This window comes from Bactrocera neohumeralis, chromosome 4 (genome assembly GCF_024586455.1).
Source record: "Bactrocera neohumeralis isolate Rockhampton chromosome 4, APGP_CSIRO_Bneo_wtdbg2-racon-allhic-juicebox.fasta_v2, whole genome shotgun sequence".
Classification (NCBI taxonomy): Eukaryota; Metazoa; Arthropoda; class Insecta; order Diptera; family Tephritidae; genus Bactrocera; species Bactrocera neohumeralis.
Genome location: NC_065921.1, coordinates 68,134,904 through 68,141,980, shown reverse-complemented (window position 1 = coordinate 68,141,980; position 7,077 = coordinate 68,134,904). Strand labels below are relative to the sequence as shown.

The window sequence follows — 7,077 nt, the reverse complement described above, 5'->3', positions numbered from 1 at the left end:
GCCATAAAACGCGCAATACACGAAGGAGCTTGCTGGAAAATTGAGTACTTTCGCATGCCGGTCAAATTCATTTCACAAAAGTACAAAAGTGGCAAGCTGTCCAGCCACTCACTTGAAAGAGTCAAGATATATACAAGATATTTGCTAATATTTCGTTTTCTGTATGCACTCTCACAACTTTATTCAGTCTGAAAAATAATAATATTGAAATTCATAGCTTTTTTATTGACAAATTAGGCTTGTATAACACTTTACGCTCTCAGCACAAACACATACCGGTCAACTGAGTTGTTGAGTTCCCGGCTGCTCTCACAAGCTTGTCGCTCTTTCAGGGAGTAAGCGACAAAACTACAAGGCGCCGAAGACCGCCAGCATAAATGAGCGAGCCGGAGAAATTTAGTATTTTTCCGATTTTTCGATTGCCGTTGAGAGCGTACGCGACACAGCTGTCCGCGACCATCGGCTATGGCTGGGTGTCGCCAACTTTCGAACAGTTTGCCAGCGATGGCGGTGTGCAAAGGACACACAGGCGGAAGATTATGTAAATTTTTGTCGCCTCAATGTCGTTGTCATCCGCTCGTCGGCGTTGGCGTCGCGCTTTTTGCATGTTTTCTTGGCGTTTTTTGAGGTTTTTCCTTTGACTACGCTCACGGTGCATTGGCATCTGCGGGCCAAGTGACCATAAATTATGCGAGTGGCAGAACCGTCTGTATGTTTGTATGTATGTATGCGCGTGTGCGTGTTATAAAATATTTGTTGCATACTTTCTAGCGACAAATGAGTTATGAAAATGTACAAAAAATGCTTCAACTTGTAGATATGAAAAAATAATCGCCTGACCCTCCCTGCTCTGCCTCTTGCGGTTGGCTGTGTGTGTGTGTGTGTGCGTTGCCCACCTGTAGGCGGAAGTAATTTAAAAATATCCGGTAACTGACAGCTTGTTGCGCGTCGTTCGCTCACCCTCGCCGCGTAAACCGGCCTTGGTAACGAGCAGCACTAGTACAACAACAACAACAACAACTGTGCCTAGCAGACCGCCAGTTTGCGCGCTTGATTGGCAGCAGGCTATTTGAGCGGTGTCAAAAATGAAAGAAATAATTGCTTGGGTGTCAATGCACACCAGGGAGTTTTTAATTCGCTGCCTCCTCGGTGGCTGCGTCATGTTTGTGTGTGTGTGCGTTAAGCAGCATTTCTTCACGCTTTAATGTAGTAGCAGAACATGAATGCCGGTAAGTGTGAACAATTTTATTTGTTATCAGAAAATTATGACTCGTTTTCTTGTAATTTGATATTTTTCTTGCATAATTTTTGGCGTTAAAGTATATAGGTGTTTGAAATCTTAGGTAAGGCATTTAAACTTATTTGAAATTAAATTTTTAAGTTTGTGTAGATTTTTGTATATTAAAAAAATGCAAAAGTTTTGCATACTTTTGGGATGATTCTGTTTAAAAAAGTACCAAAGTAGTATACTTTTGGGAGGGTTCTGTTTAAAAAAGTACTAACTCACTACAGATTATTATACTATTGAAAGTTTTATTTGCATTTCAAGCTTTTATCTCGCTTATGAAGATATTTTCGTTGTCTATTTTATCAAAAAAATTACCTGCTCAGCATAAATTAACGCATACTTTTAGTATTTGGGTTTTTCATGAAAATAGGAATACTCGGAAGCTACAATAAATTTAAATATCCTATATCCACCCAAGATGGAATTTGAATAGTTACTTCCAAATGAGAATACCTTCAAGACAAGAATGGCATAGAGCTTTTATAAGAAGGAGAATACTCTATCAATCTATAACGACTATGCCATAATGGTCTGCCGACTATACTCCGAGCATCTGTATATATCTCGCTCTCTATCCGTCTACCAAACTCAGATGCCATTTTGCAAGCGGAAGCGGTAGAACTTGAGAAGGCCTCGAAATTCTACTGAATAACTACAGGAGAGTTCAAAAAGCAGAAGAGTTGAAACAGTTGGAAATCTATAACCAAATGCAGAATAGCGAAACTTATGTGGCCAATTCCCGACCTTCACACATTACCTGAGTCTAGAAAACCAGTAGCATGGCTTCCGAAAAGAACACAGCACCACTTAGCGTCATAAATGCCCCCATAGTTTATGCCCTCAACCAAAAAACACCCTACGAGAGGACGATCCTCGTATCGTTGGACTTGTCAAAAGCCTTTGACACAGTAAACTACAAAACGCTACTTGAGGACACAAAAAAATCTACACTTCCTTCAAAACTGAAGAGGTGGACAATGAACTAACTGAGCGATCGAAAATCATCCGTATTGTTTCGAGTTAAAAACTCTAAACTCCCTCAGCCACCAGAGGGAATTTCTATCAACTCGTACGCAGATGATTGGACGATAATGACGTCGGGCAATTTAGTCGATGGCATGTGCTCAAAAGTAAACGGCTATCTCTTCGACTTTTCTCGCTTCCTCGCTGCACGGAACATAATACTCTGCTCCACTAAATCCACAGCGACCATCACTAACTGGACGAAGGAGTACAGACTTGACCTTAATATTGCAGTTGATGTCCTTAAAATTCCGATTGTCAATAATCCTAAGATTTTAGATGTGACTTTCGACAGCCTGTGCTCCTTCACTTCTTACAAGATCGCGATTATGGCCAAAGTATATAGCCGCATCAAAATTTTCAAGTCGCTAGCCGGCAGACATGTCACAACACTGAACTTCGGACTACGACGGGATGTCTCTTGATGTCTCCCATCGAACAGCTGCACAGTTAGAACCGTTTGCTCCCAGTTAAGGAGCATAATAAACTCCTCTTCAAGTCGTTTCTTCTGTGGCGCTTTCGTAGATATCATCCCTGCTGCGACCTGCTTGTAGCGCAGCTGCCGCCTAGTAATATCAAAAGGTCCTTTCACAACTACCTCGATAACATAAATCAATATGCCAACCAGACTTCGGACACAACAAACTTCAGAGAAGCACTGAGTGTCATTCACAGTGGAGCTATTAACACCTTCACCGATTCCTATTCAGTTAATGGCGCACTTGGAGCTAAAGCACCACTCATTGCCGACGAAGAGCTCGAGTTGCCGCGAGAATCAGAAGTGAACCTTGTGCAGCTTCGTTCTAGATACTATAGCAGGTTAAATTTTTACTTGTTCCGAGTCTATCATTGCACGTCCGCGATGACTACTTATCTAACGGTTGCCATGCTAACGGGGACTAGGTATTCGTTAAAAAACAACAGCAGTCCACCAAATATTTCAACACTGCGATGAACGGAGATAACAAGATTTCGAGCCCTTCCGATAATGTATCAAAATGGCGCAACTAGCGCTAATTTAGCCATGAGAAGCTGCATTTTTACTTACTAACCTGCTGATTTTCTCATTGGTTCTTTTAACGGAATCACTAGTTCCACATATGCAGGTGCCGACGCCTTGGAAAACGCTGACTAACTCTGACTCAGTTTTTAATTAATCAGTCGATGTTCTACACGGTTGAAATTGAGTTTTTGTAGAACAATGAGAAAACGAAATGAGCATTGACTTCAAAAAGTGTATTCTAAAAAAAATGGAACAATACCGAAAGCTCAATCAGGATCGGGAAGGACCTCTCCGAGTCGTTCGATACCAAACGAGGCTTCAGACAAGGCGACTCCCTATCATGCGACTTCTTCAACCTGCTTCTGGAGATAATAATTCGAGCTGCAGAACTAAATAGGGAAGGTACAGAAGATTGCATAACTGCTGGCGTACGCCGATGACATCGTTTTCTCCAGAATGGATTAGGAAGTGAGGCAAATGCGTCTGGTAGGGAATGGGAGCAAGACGAAATATCTCCTGTCCTCAAAAAAACTATCGTCACACGCACGACTAGACTCCCACGTCGCTGTTGATAGTCAATACTTCGGGGTCGTAGATAATTTCGTCTACATTGGAACCATTATTAACACAAATAACAATATCAGCCTCGAAATCCAACGCTGAATAACTCTTGCCAACTGGTGCTACATCGGACTGAGTAAGCAAGTGAGAAGTAAGCTCCTCTCTCGACGAACAAAGACTTGTTAACTCGGCTATAACCGCGTAAACGGTGTCTACGCCAGTAAAGAAGAAGAAGATTCCTGTACTCCAACCAAAGTTGGAAGTGTCTATTTACACTACACTGTTCTTGTTACTTTACTCTCCTGAGAGAAGTGTTCTTCTTGCTCTAATCTTAATAGCAAAGCATCTACCTTCATTCACGTCCACCGAAAGGCACATTAATTTACTCATTTTTTTAAATGAGCATACTTTTTGGCGCGCAAATTAAGATATTGCCCAATTAATACTTAATTATCGCACAGGTATTGCTGCATATTTCCGAAGCTATGCGAAAGCTATTTATAAGCATTCGTTGAAATTAGCAGACATAAATATAAACAAAGTCAGCAATGAGTTATTGTAAAGGGAAATGCGATTTTCATATAGTACACTTACCATTCAGGCAGCCGGCAAAGTGTTGGTTATTTAAAATGTGATTGGCACGCAGCGCGAAAGCTCATTAGCATTTCGCATAAACAAACAAGCGGCAGTGAACAAACGACGGCAATGAGCCGCTCAAATTAATGCACACATACATACATGAATAAATGAAAGGCGCGCGCGAAAGTATGCAACGCCGTTGAGTGGGTAGGCGGGTGATGGGCGCGCTGAGTGTTTGGCTGCGTGAGGAGCGAGCGGGCGCGTGAGTGGAGACTTGAAATTAATTGCATTTGAAGTATTTTTAAATACAATCAACACATTTTTGTCATTAAGCCAGTCGGGCAAATAGCAAACAGCAAACACGCAGTCAACGAGCCGCTTAACCGACCAGAGCCGACGAGATGAGCTGGCTGTGATATATATGCGCGTGTGATTGTGCTGTGCTGATTGTGTGACTGTATGATTTTTCAATAAGCATATTTGCTTGGTTGAGAGTGTATGTGTGTGTGTGTGCGAATTGATATGTGTGTGAGGTTATAGGCGTTTGCTGCCGTGTGTGTGTGTATGTGCTCAAGCAAATAGCGCACATTTATTTGCGGTTTTAATTGTATGCCAACAAAGCTATACAAACACACACACATACGTTCATACGTACAGTTGTACACAGTCATCCACAGGAAATCAAGCAATCACTGGCATTACATGGCGCGCAGTAATAAAAAAAAAATTATAAAAATAAAAACGTAAAATTATTGAATGTTGTAAAAGTTGGGGAAAAAATGTCGGAAAATCAAATGAATTTAAATATAAAGTTTGCCAATGTGAGTAAATAAAAAAAATTAACGCCAGAAAAATAAATATAAATAGCAAATAAAAAATATTTCGAACGAAAAATTAAATCAACGCAATTTAAATGCGCTTTTCAAGCGTTATTTGCATATTTTTAGGCGCGCAGTGCAATTTTTTCCGCAAACAACTTTGTTAAATATAAAAATAAGAACATAAACTAAGAGAAAACGCTTAAAAATGGAATATTTAATGCGGAATCTCTTAATTTACACAGCACTCAAAGCGCAACCAGCGCCAGGCTGAGCAAAAAAAAAAAAAATAAAAATAAAACAGATATTAAAATTAAAAGGAAGGCGCAACTAAAATCAATACCTGTGTCCTTGTGTCTTTAATTAAAAATGCCGACCGAAAAATGTAAAGGAGAACTCCGAAAGGCAAGTGTAAGCGCAAGGTGAGAGCATACAGCGACAGTCCGCCAAAACAAATACGAGCGAACATAAGAAAAACAGCATATAGGCATATGTATTTGTTGTTACAACGCCCACAAGCACACATATGTGGTACACACAACATGGCTGAGCCCAGCTGAGCAAAGCGAGTGCACGCGCCGTCCAACCAACTGCGTTGTCATCTCATTCTTTGAAGGGCAATTGCAGGCAGGCATATCACCGTTGAAGGCGCGCAGATAGGTTAATCTGGTATTAAATGGCGTATATTACACGAAGTCTGGCTGAGTGGGCGCGTCCACATACCGCATACATACAAAGGAAGTATGGTTGTGGAAAGCGTTTGCTGCTGGCATCTTAAAAGGCCACTCAGACGCTATATTGCAGCCTCAAAGTCAGACACGCTGTTTTCAAAATAAGTTTGTATGTATATACATATGTGAGTGTGTTCTTTGCGCCAACAATTCTTTTCTCTTGAAATATATCTGCACTATTTTCAATGTATTTTTATACTAATTTTCTCAGCTGTGCCGTACGCGACTTTTGGCGTGAAAATCTGCAAGTCTTTAAACGCTGCTTTCTCTAAATTTGTTGCTATTATACCTATTTTGATATATGTACATATATATACATATTTATATGTCTTCTTTTTCATAATTGGCGTAGACACCGCTTTCACGGTTGTAGCAGAGTTTACAACAGCATGCCAATGGTTTCTTCCTTTCGCGATTTGGCGTCAATTGGACATACCCAGTGCAGCCATGTGCTTCTCCACCTAATCTGTTCAACGGAGTGGAGTCTGCTTTCACCGGCGGGTACTACGTCGAATACTATCAGAGCTGGAGTGTTTTTATCCATTCGGACGACGTGACCTAGCCAGCTCTGGCTCTTAATGCGCTGAACTATGTCAATGTCGTCGTATATTTCGGACAGTTCATCGTTTCATCGACTGCGGCATTCGCCTTTTTCTCAAAAACTCGTAACGTCGGCTGATCAGATTTTGTCATCGTCCATGCCTCTGCACCATATAGCAGGACGGGAATAATGAGGGACTTGTAGAATTTGGTCTTTTTTCGTCAAGAGAGGATTCTACTTCTCAATAGCCTACTTAGTCCGAAGTACCGCCAGTTGGCAAGAGTTATTCTGCGTTGGATTTCGAGGCTGACATTGTTGTTGGTGTTAATACTGGTTCCAAGATAGACGAAATTATCTATGACTTCGAAATGATGTATACTGTCAAAGGGACGTGGGAGCCATGTAGCGAGTGCGGAAACCTTCATTCATTACAAGACTCAATTGCTACGCTTCCTTATCGAATCTTGAGAAAGCAGAACTATTTAGACCAGAACACACTTAAATTCCTATCATCGGACATGCTGGACATGGAA

General features: G+C 41.1%; 1 long non-coding RNA gene across 4 annotated transcripts in view; it reads left to right on the top strand.

Moving 5' to 3' along the window:
* Positions 1–505: 505 nt before the first annotated feature.
* LOC126757064 (uncharacterized) overlaps positions 506–7,077 on the top strand; it is a 238,134-nt gene continuing 231,562 nt past the window's right edge. For all 4 annotated transcript variants that reach the window (XR_007666679.1, XR_007666680.1, XR_007666678.1 and 1 more), the window contains exon 1: positions 506–1,229. This is a non-coding gene — a long non-coding RNA (uncharacterized LOC126757064). The remainder of the gene's footprint in view (positions 1,230–7,077) is intronic.